Source organism: Schistocerca nitens, chromosome 6, assembly GCF_023898315.1.
Source record: "Schistocerca nitens isolate TAMUIC-IGC-003100 chromosome 6, iqSchNite1.1, whole genome shotgun sequence".
Classification (NCBI taxonomy): Eukaryota; Metazoa; Arthropoda; class Insecta; order Orthoptera; family Acrididae; genus Schistocerca; species Schistocerca nitens.
The window spans coordinates 397,493,834-397,518,185 of NC_064619.1; positions in this window are offsets into that span (position 1 = coordinate 397,493,834).

A 24,352-nucleotide genomic window follows, 5' to 3' on the forward strand; every position below is an offset into this window, starting at 1 on the left:
CCTCCAGAGTCCCGACCAGAGCAGACTGCACACAAGCGCAGACACGCGCCGACTACCGCCGACTACCGCACACTACTGCCGACTCACGCAGACTACTCAAGACTACTGCCGACTAGCGACAAGCAACAACTAACTACATACTGCTCTCTGGTCAGAGACTCTCCTAAGTCTTGCCTGTTGCAGGCAGCGCATACATCGCATACCTCTTACAATGTCACAAATAGTCTTACGGCTTACGCTGAGGGGTACTTCTGATTTTTTCCCCCATTCACTGCGACGGTTGATTGTTGGAAAACCCAGAGCTAATCTCTCTGATTCCCTCGTTGAGGTCGTTTCACGAGACGTTTAAAAAATGGCTCTGAACACTATGGGACTTAACATCTGAGGTCATCAGTCCCCTAGAACTTAGAACTATTTAAACCTAACTAACCTGACATCACACACATCCATGCCCGAGGCAGTATTCGAACCTGCGACCATAGCGGTCGCGCGGTTCCAGACTGAAGTGCCTAGAACCACTCGGCCACACCGGCCGGCACGAGAGGTTTGTGTGATGGGAGGAGTAATATGTTGTAGGCCCTTCCTGGAACGTATTGTCTCATGTTTTCAATAGGAAACCCCTCCTTGACCCACAACGTTTCTAACACGTCATTTCTGCATTTATAACTTCTTATCGTATGGTATCAGCGTCATGGAACTTGCTAGGTTATCCAGTAGCTCATTTTTACATTGCTGCGCGAAACGTAAGGACAAAATTAAATTTCACATGAAGTGTCACTTCCAAGTAACATACCTCCATGACGCTAAAACCGTCTTTTCTGTTTCTTCCTCTAATCCAATCCAGATTGATGAACAATACGCAAACATTTGTCGAACATGTATTCAGTGAGATAATCCTTTCGTAAAGGAACTACATTTCTATAGGGTTCTTCCTATGACTGTCAGCCGGTCTAATATTTGTATGATGTGGTTTCCCCATTTTTAGGTCGCCCGGATGGCGATTTCCAGGTCTTTTACGGTAGTTATTGTTTACAAATTTTCTTACAGAACTGAATGGATCCCCTCACCTATCTGTGGGCAATAAATTAAATTTGTTGATGTTCAGGTACAACTACCAATGCGTATGACAATCATAGATCCTCTACAGGTCTTCCCGTAATTCGTTGCTGTCCTCTGCATTTCTAACTTCTTATCGTATGGTATCATCGTCATGGAACTTGCTAGGTTATCCAGTAGCTCATTTTTACATTGCTGCGCGAAACGTAAGGACGAAATTAAATTTCACATGAAGTGTCACTTCCAAATAACATACCTCCATGGCGCTAAAACCGTACCTAGACGGAGCTGCTGTAGTGTGGTACAGAAGGCAGCTGGAACAGAACTGACACTTATATTCGGAGACAATAACTAACTAAGTAACCACGAATCATGATAGTCCCCTGGGCATTACAAAAAGGCTGGACAGGTTTGTTAATATGGTGTGTGCAAGGGCGGCAATGCATGCGCTGCAATGTGCTCCCACACTGACCGCTAGCTTGGTAAGGAATATTTGTTCTAGGACGATCTATTCCTCCGTCAGCACGGTTCAAAATTGCTGGATGGTCATTCGTGCAAGTGGATGTCCTGCAAGACGTCTCCACCGAAGCATACCACTCGTGCTCGATGGGACTGAATTCGGGATAATGGACAGGCCTGTCCAATCGCCCAATATACTCTCGTTCGAAGAGCCCTTTCACGTGCACTGCTCGAAGAGGTCGCGCATTGTCATTCATAACAGTGAGGTCAGGGCTGAATGCACCCCTGAAAAGACACACGTGGGGAACGAGTACAGCTTCAGAATAATTTTGGCCCCTCAGTGTAGCGTCTTCAGAGTGGTGGAGGTCAGTACGCTCAGACAACCTTCTACCTACTGACACCATAACATCTAGGGCACCGAAATGATCATGTACCCCAATGCTGGATGTATCCTCATATGGTGCATCCAGGAACAGTGTAGATTATTTTTACAGATGATAATCGGCATGTGGAGGAACTCTTGGAACCAGAGGTTATTTGTGGAGGTACTCCTGGAACGAGAGGTTATTCGGCGAATGGTCTGGTCAGCCAGTTCCCACCACTTAAATACTTCGAACGCGTTGGGATGCATTTGGAAGACTTATTTCAGCGCGTCCAAATGCACTAAAAATCATCCAGGAGGTATCAACCGCACTGCTGGGGTAATGTAACGCTCTATCACATGATTCCTTATCAACACTGTGGCCTGCATGTGAAAACTTTGTAACGTTTATCTGCCGTCTGTCATGACCAAGCACCCCATTAATAACCAGGTCCCATCTTTTTCAATGTCGAGGAGGTCATCACGAATCGCGTTGACTACAGTGTCATTACTGTCTTTGAAAGAAAGTGCCAATTCTGTTCGTCCTGTCACCGGTAGTCACATAGTTTGCTCTGTGAACGACAATACGAAACTCTATCAAATACATTCTTCCTAGATTCCATTAATAAGACGTTCTGGACATCATGCACGAACAGAGTACGTTGACTTGCCCGAGGATTTATGGCATAAGATTTATCAAAAAAACGTCATATTGCATAAACATGAAACAAATCCATAATTCTGCCCCAGATTGACGTCAGTGATAAGGGCAACAATCATGTTCAATTGCTGAATGACCCTTCTTGAAAACGAGGAATATTTGCACATAGTTGAGAGTCGCTGCGTACTATTCATTTGTCCAACGCCGAACGGAAATCAGTCCTTCCTAATCATCTCTGTGGATTCTCATAGGTATCTCATTCCGTCCACATGACTTCCCCCTATAGAGCAGTGTCAGTTTTTTATTATTATGCGATTGCATATTTCAGTTTCTGTCATTTCGGCGTTGTGGTATGACTGAAAGGTGGATTTGTACTAAGATTATCCGAGGCGAAACATTTTCGGAAGAAGGAAGTCAGTACTCAAAGGCTTCCCTCTCCGATCTTTCGTTTTCGTGATAGTGTGGTTACTGAGCTACTGAACGGATGATTTACTTTCACGTATTAATTATCTGTGAGAATAGGGGTTCTTAAGAATTCTAGTCGATCGGTTGACGTAATTTTGTTTTGAAACTCTATGAACGCTATCCACAGTTCTCTATTTGCGGTCATTTCTGCTTCGTTCAGCTATTATTTCTCAACAAGAGTTTTGTTTCGCTTAAATTTGTGATGTAACTTTGACTTGGCACCAGTTTTAGAACACTCTTCTTGATCAACACTGGGTGTTTATCATTTCTTAAATCCTAGCTCATTACTGATTGGTCTAATGCGTACTGAGCAACGCTTTTTAATTTTATGCCCTTGTGTTCCACAACTGCGTCCTCAGATGTTGACTGGTCGCAACAACAATAACACACTTAGCAAACAACCGTCTGGGTTTTAGAAGAGCTACGCTACTGAGAATGTTATTTACACGTTCACTCACCAGATTTTAAGATTTTGCAAGCATTAAATAACAATAAATCCCCGTTTGGTATTTTCCGTGACCTCTCTAAGGCACATGACTGTGTGAATCACAGTAATCTCCCAATTAAATTGACGTTTCATGGGACTGATGGTATAGCCAACCAATGGGTGATATCATATATAACCAAAAGAAAGGTGTACTTATAATTCAAGCAATAGAGTTCAGGGACATAATTCTGACTGGAGAGGAATCATATAAAGGGTGTTACAAGGTTCAGTCTTAGGTACACCACTGTTCCTACTATATGTAAATGTTTCTCTAGTTACAACAAGCAGAATTAGTTCTTTTTGCAGATGACAGTAGTACTGTATTGAAACCAAGCGAACGTACCGAAACAAAAGAAATGGTTAACAAAATTCTTATAATAACCATTGACTGGTTTTCTGAGAATGGTCTCACCCTCAATTTTTTTTAAAAAACAGAATGTGTTCAGTTCTGCACATCTGCAAGTGCTACACCAATGATAAGAGTAGTACGTGGTGAGAAAATAATAAATAGTGTGAAAACTTCAAAATTCTTCTGGGTCCATATTTATGAGAGTTTAAACTGGGAAAAACACATTTTGGAACTCCCATAAAAACTTAGTGCAGTCACTTTGACTCTTACAACCATTCCAAATCAGAAAGTTTACGTATTTTGCATATTTTTCATTTAATATCGTATGGAATAATGGGCTGTGGTAAATCATCTTTAAGAAAGAAACTCTTCATTGCACAAAAAAGTACTGTAAGAATATATGTGGTGCTTACCCACGATCATCTTGTAAATATCTTTCTAAGAACTTGGGCATTCTTACTACCGTTTCACAGTATATTTACTTCCTGAAGGAGTTTGTTGTAGATACTCCATTACAATTCACAAAGGCACAATGAGGTACATTATTAGAATACAGAAGGAAAAATCACATTAATTACTCCACGTTAAGGTTGTCTTTAGCACATAACAGGATGCACAAGGCTAGTACAAAAATTTCTGATCACTTACCCAGTGACGTACAGTGTCAGACAGACAGCAAAATAAAATTTGATGACAAACTGAGAAAGTTTCTCCATGAAAACTCCTTCCCTTCTGTAGAAGAATTTCTATTACTGTAATGTGGAAAAGGTGGTCGGTAGAAATTACTAACATGTGTGTACCTTTTCTCATTTTGTAATTGTTTTTTGTTTTTGAAAAAACAACCTTTAGATATATTCAGAATGTAACCATATGTACAAATGAATTTGCGATGTAAACGTAAAAAAGAGACGTTCCTGATTATTAAGATCTATCGTGCAAAATGATTCATAGAACATGTAAATACTAATTCACTTGCACCTCGTCAGGTAAAGTATTTTTCTACAGTTTGTTGCATTCGTTGTAATACCGATAATCGTAGCCTGCTATTATGCTGCCCTCTTCACTGATACTCTAAGTTGACTGATTCGAAACTTTCGGATATGTTTGGTGCTTGGAAAGCTAAGACGTTTTCATCAAAAGATGGTTCTCTGTAAACTTGAATTAATACTCAGGCGGCTGTCGGAACATGTGCGAGAACGAGGAAGATTGTGCCACACAGGTTATTATTATATTCACATACAGTATAACTACCACAAATTCTAAAAACATCTAATGTTCTCGTTTGAATAACTAAAGACGAACATTTTAGCTTATGTTATCACTCAAATCTGATGCTTAATTCGGCATAACATACGCGATGATGCAAAGAAATGACTCCTCATATGTGTGAGAGCAGGAATATTTCCATGCGTGTCTACATTCAACGTGCCATTGGTATTCATCGTAACGTGACCAGCAGAGCCCAATGTTCTGAAGGATCCGATACGTACGTGGCTCACAGAAAGCGGATTAACTTGTCAGTATTCGGTTACTTCAAATAAACCGGAATTAAAAGTAATTGAGGGAACTACATTCTCGTCCGGGGCAAAATAAAGCGACCAGAAAGCTTGTTCGCAAGACTTTAATTATGCCTCGGAGCGCTGCGGGTTATCCAATCACAGGAGTCATTAAAATTTCACGGGGCCTGTGATTGGCCAGAGCCTGCGCTCTGCCCGCCGGCCCGAGCCGCGCGGCCGACGCCGACGCCGGGGCCCACACCAGCCGATGCAAGATGGATGTCTGGCCGCTCATCAGGGTAGCGTCGTCCCGTCGCACTGGCTGGCTCCCATCTATTTGCAATCCGCCAGTCCGACGCACAGGCGTTCAAATTCAAATCCCGAAATGTCCACATTTCACCAAAAATAATTTTTACATTTTTCTGTGTTCCCTGTATTGATATCAGTCTGTAAAACATAAACGCCGTCCACAGACCCAGGCAGCCCCCATCCGTACCGACCGACCACCATGTCGTCCTTTCCCATTGGCGTCATTGGAAGTGGTATGGAGAGGTGTGGGGTCAGCACACAGCTCATCCAGTCGTTATCTGTTTTAGTAATCTACAGCCATCAGTACTCGGTAAAGTAGGTCTTCAAATGCCTCATGGATCGCAGTGCACACCGTTCCAGTCCTCATACCAAGGATAAATGCTTGGCAGTGCCGGGAATGGAACCTAGGATCGAGGATCCCTGAATAGCAGACAGCCGCACTGTCCTCTCAGCTACAGAGGCGAACGATATAGATCCGCTTTGTTAGAAATTATCCACCTCTCGTCAGTTGCCCTGGCCTGTTAGATTTAAACTGTTGCATCACGCAGGAAATTTGTCCCTTGCCTACATGCAAACTAAAGATTAATAAAAATATTTCCCTCTGAAATTAAACCATGCGCCAGATGTTTACTGCAGTTGACGCTTCCTGTGGACTAATTTTCGAGGAGTAACAACAAAAACATGTGAATGATCCCCCTTCGTCTACTGCTGCCATACAAAGTGGCTTAAGGGTCATACTATAATATGCAACTGTCGTTGAGGAATCCTGGACTTTTCCGCGACTATCGTCAACTTGCCGCCAGAAAATTTACAACATGGTTAAATTCTTAATCTCTTTCATTGGACACCAATGGCTAACAAAAAAAATCTAATATTAAAAACAATAGAGATATACTGAAGAGAATAATATCAAAGCTGTTCCAAGATGTAATAAAATAGGATCAACTACAAGTGAAGGCATATTAACTTGCAGAAACGGACGGGAATGGATTAAGAAACGATTCACACCAACTAATGAACTTCGTGAACAATTATTTATCAATAATTAATCAGAAAAAAAATTCCCACAAACGTATATAATACCTTTACATTTCTCATTAACAGTTCGGTAAAACTGTGGAAAAAGTAATGAATACTTGGCAAGTTTTATGCACGGCACCACTCTATGTACAGAACCAATGTAGAACGTACAAACTATCTTTAAGGGGAGTTACATCGGAATTTTCTTTTCACATTTTTGAATTTTTATCTCATTATACAATTTGCAATTTTCCGAATAAAATGATGTGTACCACTTATAAACTCACATGGGATATATTTTATATTATTTTTTAAATATAATCTATACTGACAGAAAAAACTTAAACTTTTACGTCCATTACTTCAAAATCAAGATAATCGGTATTTTTTATGTAGAAGGCTATCAATTTCTGTGTTACAAAGGTTAAATTACGTGTTTGTATTGGTAGCATTGTCAAAAATACTACTGTATCGTTTCATAGTATAAATACGCGTTTTATGTCGAAGTGCTACCGTTTTTCCGAGGTAAAGTGACGAAGAGATTGGTAAATCTCTCAAAAAGTAAAATATGAGGCCAAAACGAAGTGTTTTTAAGTAACGTGGGTTTCATGGTAATAGATATTCGAAAAATGGTAACTTTGTGTTCAAAATGTAGCGTGTGAATTCACAGACAATGAAATACAGGCAAACTCGTCAGTATCTAGAAGAAACACCCATTAGTGCTACGAATAGTAAAATAAAACATTGTGATGCACAGTTCTCTCAAAACGAAAGTGACTTAAATGGCAGGTTAGGTTATATTTTCTTACATTTACACATACTAACAATAGTGTTAGGTGAGTGTGTGTCTTGTAAAAGATGCGGAGAGCCAGATAGTTTCTGAAGACAGTGGGGTATCAAATAGACTAGCCAAAAAATCATTTATTGTGCCAGCTGCAAATATATTCATTCATTCTGGAATTCTGATAAGTGTAAAGATAATTATTTTGAAGTACATGTTAGGTGGTTTTAATGATTGCCAGGTATAGGCAAAGGACACACTGCAGCACAAACATGTGTGCTGTGGTGAACATGCCGTGCCCACCTTGTAAAATCGACAAGTGTGCAGGATTTATTGGCGCTGTTGTGGAAACTGTTGCATGTGAGGCAATGAAGGGTGCTGCAAACGAAGCTGTTCTAATAAATGATGGTATGACGGACATACCAGTAGTTTTTGAAGGCACTTGGCAGAAGTGCTGTTGCACTGCTAAAAATTCTGTTGCTACTGTGACCAGTGTGGATACTGGAAAGGTAATAGATTTCCAGATTTTAACCAAACACTGGTATAAGTGTAAATCAGGGAATGAAGAAGGGCATAACTGTGACAAAAATTATGAAGGAAAAAGTGGTGGCATGGAGGCCTCTGCAGCTACTGAAATTTTCAGTCGATCTGTGAATGAAAGGGGAGTGTGATACACTCTTAGGTGATAGAGACTCAGATGCAAGTAACAGTGTAGTAGCCACTCAGACGTATGGTGAGAAGGTTATCACAAATCGGGAATATGTCGGTCATGTCCAGAAGAGGATCGGAACCAGATTGAGAAAGTTGAAACAAAGTTTTGAGAGACAATAAACTATCTGATGGTAAAACCATAAGAGGCAGGCTGACAGACAAAATGATTGATGAATTACAGCAGTATTATGGGATTGCCGTTAGAAATAATACTGAGTATTTGTTGAAAATGAAGCAGGCAGTATGGACAACCCTCTTCTATAGACTGTCAACTGATGAAAAACCAGTACACCATCTTTGCCCTCTGCACCTAATTCATGGTGCAATTACCGCAATGCCCAGTACTCAAACAGTTCATACTGTCATAAATATTCCATCCCACCAGATGTCATGGATATCATAAAACCCATTTACAGAGACGTGGCAAATACTGAATTACTGAAAAAGTGTCTGCATGGCCAGACATAAAATCCCAATGTGTCTTTCAATAATCTTATATGGACTCGATTACCAAAAAAGGTTTTGTTGGAATGAGGACACTAAAGTGGGTGGTCAGTGATGCTGTTATTGCTTTTAATGATGGAAATATGGATGGGGTGCAAGAGCTACAGCATATGGGAATTAATCATGGAGCAAACTTTATCAGAGAACATGAACAGACGGACAACGTTCGTATTGATAAAGCAGAGTATGCAGCGCAATTGGCCACTAAGGAGTCCAGAAAGAAGAAAAGAAGAAAAAACTTGGATGTAGATCAAGAGGATGATTTACAGTATGGTGCAGGGTGTTTCTGAGTGTCTAAAAATAAAAAATTAAGCATCTGTTAAGATAGTTACAGTCATTTGAAACGTTAGAAACCATTCTTGAAAATTTAAATTTTCTTTTGAATATTTCCCTAAATCTCGTGTCACCCTCCCTCGGTAATGCTGGAATTCAGTATGGGGTTGGCCCACCCTTTGCCTCGATGACAGCTTCCACTCTCGCAGACATACGTTTAATCAGGTATTAGAAGGTTTCTTGCGGAATGGCAGCCAATTTTTCACGGAGTGCTGCACTGAGGAGAGGTATCGGTGTCGGTTGATGAGGCCTTTGCACGAAGTCGGCGTTCAAAAGCATCCCAAAGATGTTCTATAGGATTCAGGTCAGGACACTGCGCAGGCCATTCAGTTACACGGATGTTATTGTCGTGTAACCATTCCGCCACAGGCCGTGCTTTATAAACAGATGCTCGATCGTGTTGAAAGGTGCATGGACATACCCGAATTGCTCTTCAACAGTGGGAGGCAAGAAGGTGCTTAAAATATCAAAGTAGGCCTGTGCTGTGATACTCCCACGCAAAACATCATGAGTGGGTGGAGGGCGGGGGGGGGGGGGGGGGCGGCAAAGCCCCCTCCATGAAAAAACACGACCACACAATAACACCACCGCCTCCAAATTTTACTGTTGGCATTAAACATGCTGGCACATGACGTTCACCAGGCATTCGCCATACCCACACCCTGCCATCGGATCGCCACATTGGGTACCGTGATTCGTCACTCCACACAACGTTTTTCAACTGTTCAATTGTCCAATGTTACTGCTCCTTACACCAAGTAAGGCGTCTTTTGGCATTTACCGGCGTGATGTGTGAATTATGAGCAGCCGCTCGACCATGATATCCAAGTTTTCTCACCTCCCGCCCTAACTTTCATAGTATTTGCAGTGAAACCTGATGCAATTTGGAATTTCTATGTTATGGTCACGATAGGTCTGCCTATTACACATTACAACCCTCTTAAACTGTCGGCGGTCAACAGACGAGGTCCGCCTGTACGCTTTCGTGCTGCACGTGTCCCTTCACGTTTTCCACTTCACTATCACATCGGAAACCGAGGACCTAGGGATATTTAGAAGTGTGGAAATCTCGCGTACAGACGTATGACACAAGTGACACCCAATCACCAGACTACGTTCGAAGTCCAGGAGGACCGCGGAACGCCCCATTCTGCTCTCTCACGATGTTTAATGACTACTGAGGTCGCTGACTTGGAGTACCTGGCAGTAGGTGGCAGCGCAATGCATCTAATAATTAAAACGTATGTTTCTGGTGGTGTCCGAATGTTTTTGATCACATAGTGTATGTAGGTAAAAATGGTCATCCTAATAAAATAATGAAAGTCAGAGCACCCACGGGAAGAATACATGTTCACTTTTACCACGAGCTATTTCATTTTGGAACGGTCAACAAGTAGTCTAAAATTCTGCCAGACACTCAACTACATACTGCAGAGTAATCTTGGAGATGTTACTTTCATGTAGGTAAGGCATTACACGTTAACACGTTCGGTCGCCATTACTTCCCAATACTCACTGTTTTGTACCTGTAACTTCTGCCTTCAATTATTACGCTCGCGCTACCAGATGGAGTTCTGTATCGAAATGAGCAGCTATGTCTTTATAAGCAAAGAGTGTGATAATATCTAATACTGGAAGAAAAAGCGCTTTCCTCTTTTAACTTCAAAAATCTATGGAGCAACGATGAGTAAACGATAAGGCAGGAAATCGTATATGGAAACGATTTGTGAACGGTTTTCGGTTACCTTCCTTACTGTAAAACCACGAGAATATAGAGAAAAGAAGAACGATATGTACTTTACGTTGCGCCTGTCTGTTAACGGTTAATACATCAAATGTTAACAGAATTTTAATAACAACCAATACGAAGGATTGGTATACAAAGCTGTCTATGTTTCTTTTTTTCCCCCACAGCTTCCCCTCTGGAAAATCCACATAATCTTTTACATTACCAGTACACTAGCGATTTCAGTACAGTTCCGCAACACCACTTTTCTTAATGCTTCCGTTATCTGCTTTTCAGGGTTTTCCACAAACTATTGATCATATGCATACAACGCAGTGCTCCAGAAGTACGTTCTTAGAAATGTTTTCCTCAAATTTACTCTATTTGACATCAACAAATTCTTTTTTTAACGAGAAATACCCTCTTTTCTAGCTGGCTTCTCATTATATCTTTCTTGACTCGTCCATCATGGGCTATTTTCCCCTCCTAGGTAGCAGAATTCCTTCCCATCATCTCCCAAGTGGTCCCCGACCTTAACGATAAAATTATCTCCAACCTCACTTGTGCTACACTTCGGTTTTTCGTTATGTTGTTGTTGTTGTGGTCTTCAGTCCTGAGACTGGTTTGATGCAGCTCTCCATGCTACCCTGTTCTGTGCAAGCTTCTTCATCTCCCTGTACTTACTGCAACCTACATCCTTCTGAATCTGCTTAGTGGATTCATCTCTTGGTCTCCCTCTACGGCCGGCCGAAGTGGCCGTGCGGTTAAAGGCGCTGCAGTCTGGAACCGCAAGACCGCTACGGTCGCAGGTTCGAATCCTGCCTCGGGCATGGATGTTTGTGATGTCCTTAGGTTAGTTAGGTTTAACTAGTTCTTAGTTCTAGGGGACTAATGACCTCAGCAGTTGAGTCCCATAGTGCTCAGAGCCATTTGAACCATTTGAATCTCCCTCTACGATTTTTACCTTCCACGATGCCCTCCAATGCTAAATTTGTGCTCCCTTGATGCCTCAAAACATGTCCTACCAACCGATCCCTTCTTTTTGTCAAGTTGTGCCACAAACTCCTCTTCTCCCCAATTCTATTCAATACCTCCTCATTAGTTATGTGATCTACCCATGTAATCTTCAGCATTCTTCTGTAGCACCACATTTCGAAAGCTTCTATTTTCTTCTTGTCCAAACTATTTATCGTCCGTGTTTCACTTCCATACATGGCTACACTCCATACAAATACTTTCTGAAACGACTTCCTGACACTTAAATCTATACTCGATGTTAACAAATTTCTCTTCTTCAGAAAAGCTTTCCTTGCCATTGCCAGTCTACATTTTATATCCTCTATACTTCGACCGTCATCAGTTATTTTACTCCCTAAATAGCAAAACTCCTATACTACTTTAAGTGTCTCATTTCCTAATCTAATTCCCTCAGCATCACCCGATTTAATTCGACTACATTCCATTATCCTCGTTTTGCTTTTGTTGATGTTCATCTTATATCCTCCTTCCAAGACACTGTCCATTCCGTTCAACTGCTCTTCCAAGTCCTTTGCTGTCTCTGACAGAATTACAATGTCATCGGCGAACCTCAAAGTTTTTATTTCTTCTCCATGAATTTTAATACCTACTCCGAATTTTTCTTTTGTTTCCTTTACTGCTTGCTCAATATACAGATTGAATAACATCGGGGAGAGGCTACAACCCTGTCTCACTCCTTTCCCAACCACTGCTTCCCTTTCACGCCCCTCGACTCTTATAACTGCCATCTGGTTTCTGTACAAATTGTAAATAGCCTTACGCTCCCTGTAGTTTACCCCTGCCACCATTAGAATTTGAAAGAGAGTATTCCAGTTAACATTGTCAAAAGCTTTCTCTAAATCTACATATGCTAGAAACGTAGGTTTGCCTTTTCTTAATCTTTCTTCTAAGATAAGTTCCAACATTTCTACGGAATCCAAACTGATCTTCCCCGAGGTTCACTTCTACCAGTTTTTCCATTCGTCTGTAAAGTATTCGTGTTAGTATTTTGCAGCTGTTACTTATTAAACTGATAGTTCGGTTATTTTCACATCTGTCAACACCTGCTTACTTTGGGATTGGAATTATTATATTCTTCTTGAAGTCTGAGGGTATTTCGCCTGTATCATACATCTTACTCACCAGATGGTAGAGTTTTGTCATGACTGGCTCTCCCAAGGCCGTCAGTAGTTCTAATGAAATGTTGTCTACTCCCGGGGCCTTGTTTCGACTCAGGTCTTTCAGTGCTCTGTCAAACTCTTCACGCAGTATCTTATCTCCCATTTCGTCTTCATCTACATCTTCTTCCATTTACATAATATTGTCCTCAAGTACATCGCCCTTGTATAAACCCTCTATATCACTAGCCCATATTTCGTACCCATTTCTTTAAAACGTCCTCATTTTCACTTTGCGTAGCAATGCCATCAACGAATCTTATCACTGATGTCCTTTCATCCTGAATTTTTATTCCGCTGCTCAATATTTGCAATATTCACGACGTTTCTTCTTCAGCGTTCAAGCTGATCAGTAGGAGAAAGAAAGATTGCACCCTTACCTTTTTCTTCGTTTTCAATTCTAATTTTTCTGCCTTGGCTCCTCTTCATACTGTATATAACCAGTTGTTCCCTAAAATATAGAGCTATTTTTGGAAAATTTCAAGAAACTTTTATCACCATAAGTTGTCGAATGCATTTTCCAGGTAGACAAATAGTTTGACGTTACAGTTAGCAGTCTTTAATAATGCTTACGAATATTCATTTTTGTATGTATTTTATTATAACAGATTTCTGTTTACACCGTCATCACGGAATCGGTACAAATCAAAAATACGCATGAAACAACTAGAAATACTTTAACACCTTAAGTCTTGGTTAGAGATTTCATTTCCCCAGTGAAAGTAATATTCAATATTTTCACGTTCAGGACATTACTTACACCTCACTATCTTCCTAAAAAGTATGTTTTTAGTCACCCGACGCCAGTGGTAGTATAAGTTACTGAAAGTGAAGAACCTTCAACATCGCAGCGCGTCAGCAATCGTTGATTAATATATTAAAAAACTAGAAACCCGCATCGATTGCGAAAAAAGCACCTAGTGTTAACCTAGGTTTCGGCATAGATAACTACACCTTCTTCAGGACAATAAAACCCTCAAGTGCCTAAGAAGACCTTTGTTAATGATTAAAAGAACACCATAGCTATTTATTTATAAACGAAAAAAGGAAAACACAAACAGTACATATGTACAAAGTCAAAACCACATCTGCAGAGCTAGTTGGCATATAATCTTGTACTGCTGTGGTAGGCGTGGGCTTCGTATCTATCTTGGCCACAATAATTCTTTCACTATGCTGTTTGTTGCAGCTTACCTGCGTTCCTATTTTTCTATTCATTATGAAACCTACTCCTGCATTACCTGTATTTGATTTTGTATTTATAACCCCGTAGTCACCTGACCAGATGTCTTGTTCCTCCTGCTACCGAACGTCACTAATTCCCACTATATCTAACTTTAACCTATCCATTTCCCTTTTTAAATTTTCTAACCTACCTGCCCGATTAAGGGTTCTGACATTCCACTCTCCGATCCGTAGAACGCCAGTTTTCTTTCTCCTGATAACGACATCCTCTTGAGTAATCCCCGCCCGGAGATCCCAATGGGGGACTATTTTATCTCCGGAATGTTTTACCCAAGAGGACGCCATCATCATTCAACCATACAGTAAAGCTGCATGCCCTCGAGAAAAATTACGGCTGTAATTTCCCCTTGCTTTCAGCAAGCCATAAGTTAATGTAAATCAACAAATAAGAAGATTTTCGGGCGGACGTTAAATATTCCTCCCACCTTCGTAACGCACATTGTCGAAAATGCGTTAATACTGCAAGAGCTACCTAAAATAATTATACATTGGAGGTACAAAATAATACTTTCAAACTTCAGATATTAATGTTATAGCGTATCAAATCGACATGGCAGCACATGCGATTAGTGTTTCCTGTGAACTGCTAAACATCTATAGAGCAAAAGTTATCCTTTCACAAGAGGTGGGGTGTACAGTTTGAAATCGCACTCATAACCAGCAAAACATATCCAACCGCAGGCCTGTTGTGATGAACCTACCAGTGCAAGACATAACTAATGCATAGTAATGCAGCTTCCGGCATTAAAAGCTAACACAACATATTACGTAAAACGCTGGCGTTTGAAAAACTACAGAATAAAAGAAAAGAAATAGCACATAGCGTGTATTATATTGTATTGAACTTGGGACACAGAAACGGCGGAGAGGCTTCGTCCTCGCCGTAGCCCTCAGTGGTTCACGACCCCCAACAGGCTACAGCAGTCCACTCACCCCACCACCGCCCCACACCAAACACAGGGTAATTGTGCGGTTCGGCCCCAGTGGACCTCCCCCTCCCCCGGGAACGTCTCATACCGGTCGAATATAAACCCAGATAGTTGCATGGTAGAGTAATTATGGTGTACGCGTACGTGGAGACAGTGTTTAAGCAGTGCGGATTCGTGCCGGAGACCAACACGCCTTCCCGCCCGGAAAACCGTGCGTTAGACCGCACAGCTAACCAGGCGGGTTTTGCACATAGCTTGTGTAAGAGGTGTTACACTTTTTTCCCAAAATTCTATATACCACATCCTTCTCATCCAAAATAAAAGACACACTACATCTTTTGGATATAGATGTACTGTCATTACAATCAATGAAAATAAAAAAAAAAAAAACATTTCCTTTATCCTGCATTCGCCTGACACGAGAGCAGAGAAGAACCACAGCCTTATCATATCTAATATAACATGTCTAAAATGTAGCACAGTAGTAGGTTGCAGGCATATTGTTCATGTAGTTCTAGTGAAATGGATAAACATTCGAAACTGTGTGACAGCCAGTGTTAAGCATGACGAACATCGAGGCCTGTCGTAGGCTGCGGACCACAAAGTAGGTGCCAAAATGAAATAACAGACAAAAATGTAATTATATCAGGGCCCAGGTATTATATCGGGTATTAGAAGTGTAATAGGTAACACGGCAAAGAGGGCGACCCAAAACGTAAGTATTAACGTGAGACAGCGGACATAAAATGAAGATTTCAAACGAAAATGTCAATTTAGGATTCATTGCGCAACGCCTAGCACCATAAGCCAACACCTAAAGGAAGAAACCGAAAAAATTATAATTTATTAAAATTTGCCACCGCCTCTACAACTGTCATACAAACAGAATAGCTGAAATTGGAGTTACGAAACTGAAACCCACATACACAAGATGCGGATTCGGCCCCCGTGCGATCTGACTCTCCCCACTCACCCGGCAGGTCGTCACATTGCTGCCCCAAAGTTTTTATCGTCAAAGCAACACCCTCCGTGGCGGACCGACGGAGGCAACGAACGTCGGGTTGCTGCCTGATCAAAGACGTGCCGCTGGTGTCGCAAAGGGTGGCGATTCCGCAACGGCCTTCAAAGGGCACCGCCATCACACCCGCCAAGTTCGTGGCTTCAGCACAAAGCAGGGAGTACGGAAAATGGTCGCAACACTATGGAAGCGGGGTGGAAGCAACATCGCTCATGTGCTGTTTCTTAACCATACATGAAATATGATTGGTGTTACAATATTACCGGCCATTTTCACTGACATCTATTTCTTGTAGAATCATGGAACGTATATGTTTTCAAACATAATGATATTTCTAGACTCTGAGAAGCTCATCTGCAGAAGCCATCTCGGTTTTAAGATACAGTAGTCATGCGAGATATAGCTGGCCCTCTTTGTGCATGATATACAACAGCTTCTAGATACCGGCTCCCAGGTTGATGCCATATTTCTCGACTTTCGAAAGGCGTTCGACTCAGTCCAGTACTGTCGCTTGCTCCAAAAAGTGCGCGCTTACGGTCTATCCGATGACATATGCTGTTGGATAGAAAGTTTTCTAACAGACAGAGAACAGTATGTCGTCCTGAATGGGGAGACTTCAACAGAAACCAGCGTATCATCTGGTGTGCCCCAGGGCAGCGTAATCGGTCCACTGCTTTTTACGATTTACATAAACGATCTGGTTCATGGTGTTGACAGCGGCATTAGATTGTTTGCCGCTGGAGCTGTAGTCTACAAGAAAGTAGTATCACATAAAAGTTGTGAACAAATCGCTGAGGATTTGCAAAAAATTAATGCTTGGTGTAATGACTAACAGTTTTCTCTCAATATTAGTAAGTGTAATCTACTGCGGATAACAAAGCGAAAATCCCCTTTAGCGTACGAGTCCAAAATAAATGCCCAGTCTTTGAAAGCGGTAACATCCGTCAAGTATCTTGGTGTGACTATTCGAAATCATCTCAAATGGATCAGATTACACAAGTAACGGGTAAGGCGAACTCTAGATTGCAGTTTATTGGTAGAATTACGAAGCGATGCAGCCCTTCAACAGAAGGAATTATTTACAACCTTTAGTTCGTCCAGTATTAGAGTACTGTTCTCTGTATGGGACCCTTACCAGTTGGGTCTGATTCAAGAGATTGAGAGGGTCCAACGAAGAGCTGCAGGATTCGTGACTGGTATATTTAGCCATCGCGAGAGCGTTACAAATCTCATAGAAAGTTTGTAGTGGGACACACTTGCAGATAGACGACGTTCTAAACGGCGGGGGCTGCTCACTACACTCCATAATCCGATTTTCGCCGAGGATGTAGAGCATATATTATTACCACCAACGTTCATATAGCGCAATGATCACCATTCGAACATAAAGGAAATTAGAGCTTGTACTGATGCGTTCAGACAGTCGTTTTTCCCTGACGGGATTCGCGAGTGGAACAAAAGGGGGGTGGGGGGCAAATATGACTTTGGCACGAATAGTGCCCTCCACCACACACCGCTTGTTGGCTAACGGAGTAAATATGTAGATATAGATATAAAGGTGGCACACGCAAGCACTCACATAAACTCACACAACACACACTTTCTCACACAAACACACACACACACACACACACACACACACACACACACACACACACACACACACACGTCGATCACCGGATATTCTTATGATAGAACATTAAAGTAGTGCGAATATGCCAGATGTAGATTGCTTGACGTCTATATAATCGCAGCCGTAGTCGGTGAGGCCAACAAATCCGGGTAGTTGGAGGGCAAAAGGATGGAATCGACTGAATGACCCCAGTTAACATTTAAACACTTTTTCATTTGTTAATAACTTCAGTCAAGATCAATACTAAAGATCAATTTTACTTTGAAAATAAACCTGTCCACATAATTAACATTAAATTGAGGACACCAAAATCTTTTGAACTCTCTGAATCAATAAATTCCTACGACATGAAAAGCACTACGTCAGGTGGAATATTTACTTCCAATTATTACTCAATTTTAAAAATGAAACATTTACAAAAACACTCTCCAATCAAATTTCTAAAAATGACAACAACTATTTTAATTTAAAATTTAAAAAAATTATTTAACTGTATTTAAGGTAAATACATGCCTATTTTAACAATTTATAATCAAGTCGGTACCAAGTCTGTATTTATGTAGAACTGTGAAGACAACTGTAACTTCCTTGGCATGGTCCGTTGAATCTCAAGCGCTCATTCCTTCATAACATATACCTCTGCATATGTCCGTCAGTCCATACCAGATCATTCGAATGTAAGAAAGTGTCATAGCTTCCTTGAAACACTTAAGTATTAGAAACATTGAACTACGGGTTCCTAGCGCAGCCAGACGGTATAGCAATACTAAGTACAAGTTTAAAAAGCCACCTGTGTATTAACAACGCGAACTCATTGAAAGACTATTGCTATAGAACAAAAGTAAAATGCAGCGAGCTGTCAGAGTCATGAAACAGTATAAGGGAATATGTCTATTAACAGTAAACACTCATATGAGGCGTTAGCTACATAGAACCACAAGAACACTGAGTATAGCCAGATCCGTGAACACAGTTTAAACACACACAATCGGCGCACAATCTGTGAGAGATAACTACAAAAATGGTGAGTCAGCTACACCAAATGACGGTACACGTTGTTACGCGAAACATACACACATCACGGGCAGAATTCACTCCGCGCATCCCACTGTAGGGATACAACACTCGAACTATCTGAAATATTAACGACACTATCCACCTCATTCCAGACATATTTCTTAGTCTAAATTACAAGCAGATTAAAGTGTCATTTAAACAGAAGAGGTGTCGTTCTCACTAGCAACTAAACGTTTCGGATAACAATCAGGATAATTACCGTAAAAATAATGCTTTTCGATTAACGCTCTCCGCATTTAGGTAGAGGTGCTCTTTCCTTAATGACTGGGTTATGATCATGTATTCAACAGATCTTAATCAGGTCCCTGATTTTAATTTACTTGTACGAGCAATAATTTTTTTATAATCATACTGAAAAAATAGCCGAATCGTGTCATGGTCTAGAGTTGTACCGCGTAGATAACGGTAGCAGTCACCGCGTAATATAATCACATGTGAAATAGTTCCACGTAACTACAGGTGAAAAGCGCCAGCCACCTTAGAACTAGCTGCACTAAGACATACATTTGATGTGTATGATCTATAGAGAAGCAGGCAACAGAACGTTATTGGGTCCTTGTGATACAAAAGGGCCCGTAATACAAAACTCTCTCCGCTACCAGCCATAATGTACAAAAATTATACGTTTTTAATACAGACTTTTATCACTTTAGTGTCTAGGTTCGTATCCGATACCATCTCCCTTCTACAACACTGTGACTGAATTTGTGTATTAACACATAGATATGCAGAATCGCGAGTACCAGAAGCGAAGATAAATGTAGTTATCTCCATATAAACATGTATATAAAGCAGTGCAACACTCTTCCTACATACCGAGTGAAATGGTGCAGTGACTGGCCTGCTGGACTCGCATTCGGGAAGACGAATGTTCAAATCCGCATGTGACCAACCCGATTTATATTTTCCATGATTTCACTAAATCGCTTCAGGCGATTGCCGCTATGGTTCCTTTGAAAGGGCCCGCTTAATTCACCGCACTTTCCTCAAAGCAATCCGAGCTTTTGCTCCGTCTCTAAAGACCTTGTTGTTGACGTAACATTAAACCCTAATCTTCCATTCTACCTTACCTTCGTGATGCTCTTGTATTCATTTTGCACAGTAACATGCTCTACACACTTCAAATCAGCTCCTATCCAGTTAAAGTGTTATTTCACCTATTGAAGTTGACTAGCTTCGTCTGAGGCACGAACCAATGGCCGATTTCGAAGCTTTCAACTCCAGACTACATTGCACGCTGTACTCTTAGCAATTTTTGCTCCGAAATTGCTCAAGTTGCTTTCAGTGAAGTCAGCTGTAGCTGTGCAGTTGGAAAATGATTGTCATTGACTAGGCGTGATATATATCTGCAGACCCTGTCGGTTACTCATAGGGCGTGTTAAATGGCTGCCCGTGTTATAACATTCCTTATAGGTAAGTAGGATTGCCTATGTTTGCTAAACAACAAATCGAGTAGGAAATACAAAACCATTTGGTTGTTTGGTTTTTGGGTAGGGGACCAAAGAGCGAGGTCATCGGACCCATCGGCTGGGGATGGAAGCCGGCTGTACTCTTACAAAGGAAAGATCACGGCACTTGCCTGAAGTGATTTAGGGAAATCAGGGAAATTCTAAAATATGATGGCCGACCGGGGGTTTGAACCGTCGTCCTCCCGAATGCGAGTCCAATGTGGTAACCACTGCGCAGTTAAAAGATGGCAACTCCTTCCTGCAAACACGCCGAGCAATATCGATAAGAGTTAAGAAACACCTTCTAGGGCAAAAAGTCACCAATGTTCATAATTCAGCTTTAGCCGATCATTTACTAATCCCACGCATAATCCTAAAGATGTAAAAGGCGTCCAGATCTTGCACTCAGAGACAAAAATCTTTTAGGCTTAACATCTTAGAAGAGTTAGAAATTTTTAAACACTTTTCTCTGAAGGACAGTCTCAGTCTTAACGTAAAGTGGCAATTACGCAACAAAAACATTTTTCAAGGTATAGGGCGACTAGTTAAAATTGTCTGAATGGCGATACTCTCCTCAATGTAGGCTCCTTAACTTCGCTTTGCTACTACCTTATGTTTTCTCTGTATATTACCTGAACTGTATCTTCTTTTGGAAAAAAGGCTGTCACGTTATGTTGTAACTTTCATACGCTGGTTCCTATTTGTTTCCACTAACATTTAAAATTGCCCTTGCAATGCTTCATTTGCTCTTAAGTAGTCTGTATTTCGATTAGTTCCTGCAAGACGTCGTGAATCTGTTTTCGTGTCCACCTCGTGGCTGCCTCGACATGTTAGCCGTTAGTCTGACGGTAGCGGCAGTATTATACCGCTCTTGGGCCTTACAGACTTTTATTCCTATGACATTTCTGTTTGACGAGAGAGCTTTTGCTCAGACGTTTTAAATCATGGTGTGGTTACATGTAAGTACATTATGTTTGTACCTAATTTATGGAAGTAATCCTAGTAAGTATATATTATTTCAATGCATGTCATTATATTTTTAGGTATTATATGTAAATTTTTATTCATATAAAGATTGCCCTAGTTCCATCGAAACCATGATAAATTGATAAAGTTTTGAGCAACCGAAGTGGCTATATATAAGTCTCGTAATTAAATACATACGGTTGCTGGATCACAGCCAATAAAATGTTTAAAATTTATGTTGTCAGTCTTCAGTCAGCTACGTTTGAGGTAGTGTAAAGAGCGATGCCAATGGACAGTGTCTGACTGGAAATGAGTTATTTCGAATGATGAATCGTGCTTAACACTGTGGCAATGCGGTGGAAGTGACTGGATTTTGCAAATGCGTGGAAAACGTATCTTGCCATCATATACGTTGACAGCTATGAAATATGTAAGAGGTACTGCTGGTACAATATGACCGTGTTGTTCGTGGTTAGGATGTGATTCGCTTACTCCACTAAAGAAAATGTTAATTTCGGGAGGCTACTTTTGATCAGGTAGTGTATAATAGGGCCATGCCAGCGGCGGAGGTTACAGTGAGCACCCGGTATCAGCTCTACAGCACCTACAACGCTTCGAAGCAAGTATTGAGTTCTTTTAAGAGGTGATTAATATTTTGTGAGGTAAGCTTATTTGGTTCCTTCTCCTCTGCCCGTTCGGGGGTATTTAATGCGTTCCGCTTTACTGCCTATAGATTTAGAAGCCACAAGGCTACCACAATCAATCTCGAGTTGATGTTCTTCACAAATATATCAATCGAACATTAGAAAATAGCTCATAGACCCCGGTACCAGTAGATAAAAATAATAATAATAATAGTAATAATAATAGCAGTAGTGGACACCGGAAGATCCTGATGAAGATCAAAGCAGAGGCGTCGATCATTTTAGAGGAAATATGGTGCGGCCTAATAATTCAGAAGATTTTAATTTCAATAACGAAATCAACTGATAAACCCAGCTTCAGATGACGTATGAAAATCTCGGATGTAAACGTGATAAGGGACAACCAATAAGAAACAGAGTAGGGCATGTAAAAAACGGTAAGTGATGTAATTTTTTAACTTTAGTTGATATTCCACGGTAAATCGACAAATTCCTGTACTACTTCTAATTTCAGATTCACTAATGGAAACTTTGTCAGAATGTTCGCATGTTAACAGGTAAATTACAAAACCATGGCTGGTACTAACAGTAATGCGTGTAATCACTGTCCCAGGAAAATGTTTTTCGGGGATGATGTGGGTAATTACATCTAACAATCTGAATATGTCCCTGAAAACGAATGTGATCCAGAAGTAACTGGTAACTGTGAATATTTATTCATGCAGGTATACAATGAGAAGTTGAAGCCCTTGGTATAGTTTGTTTGAGCCTACTTGAGTAGGTGATGGCAGAAGCGTTAAGAGCCACTGTTGATATTGTTTACGTACTCTATTAAGGTGCTTCCTCAAATTTACTTAGTACTGCGGTGAACTGTACACTCTAAGAGAAAAAGAAAAGACGCACCACGAAGGAATTTTCCGAATGGAACGGACAAGTGTACAAACTATGTATATCTACAGACGAACAAATTATTACAATTTCAGAGAAATTTGATGATTTGTTGAAGAGAAAGATCTTCACCAACTGAGCAGGTCAATAACGCGTTAGTTCACCACTGTACCTTAAGCAAACAGTTATTCGGCTTGGCACCAACACGAATGGAAAAATCTATGATTTTAAAAATATATCTTTACTGTATATATTGAAAACAATGACTTACCTTAATAAAAACGTCACATTGCAAATTACTGAAATAACTTATCTATGAGATTATACTGAAAATTTACTACACAATTTCTCAATACAACCCAGTTTCTCAAAACAACCAGCCTACCTTTTAGTAATGATTAGAGACGAGAAGAAATATGTCGATGGAAATTGATTCCTGTTGACGGCTCCTTTTGGTTTTGTAATTGATAGCAATTAAACCAGAAAACGATGAATTTTTGAAACTGGATGTAGAACAAGTAGGGACTAAAAAACATTTATTTTCATCCGTGAATGGTTTGTTTTATTTTCAGTAGTCGTTAACAATAACTGTACAGTAAAATTTCAGTTACATTGCTGGTGACACCCTTGATTACCCACTCTATCCACAACAATATTCCCCTGGGAGAGACACGGTACTAACACCTATTACACAGTGAAGGTCGCTTCACATCGTTACAATCAGTAACCCCCCATCCCCACCCGGTCAGAAGATGCAGAACCCGGCATCGTCATTCCTCACGTTTTACTGCTTCAGTGCTGATAGCCTTCGACAGATTGAGTAAGCAGAAAATGACTGAAGAATTTGTGATCGGCACTGGGCGATGATTAAAAGACCTAGAAACAGCGATAAAAGAGTTTGCGTTTGAGGGCGTTGCTGAAGCTTGTTGCTAGCGCGGTTCCATTTTCGGTACATAAGCGTTTACATATAGACAAGGGGATAGGATGTCGTTAATGGAAGCGTTTTTATCGCCCATTATATTTCTTGCAACATGTACAACAACTGTACATAGCGAAGTGGAAACCTTAACAGCAGTGGAACCCAACAACTTCCTAACATCAAACGCACATTTTGTAGCAATTATTGTCAAGTCTAGTCATACATTAAATCAGAAAAAATACACATATCCTGGGCTCATTGTTTTCCACAGTAAATGATTCGTTAAAAACTGCTACCTCGTTTTCTTCATTAACAGAGGATCTCTTCATGGACGCTGAAAGTTGTAAACTATGTGGAACATGCCGAATTGCGTCTCAAGTTCCTTCGACTCAGTGTTAGAGTAAAATTTCTGTTTGCACAGACAAATTTCTAGAGGATCGACTAGCTCAGAGTAGTATGTAACGTTTAGTTTTTCTTCTTCTCAATTCGTTAGATCCTAATGTTAGCGTGCGTTCAGTACACGGTTAATGCCTGATGTTTGCTATTCGTGCTATAAGTCTGAAGCAACTTAGTGTTATATAATTTGTGGCGAATCTCAAGGACTACATGAAAAAACTGAAATCTATGTTTTTATGCTCTGAAGATGAACCAAGATATGCCTCAGCCGTCGGT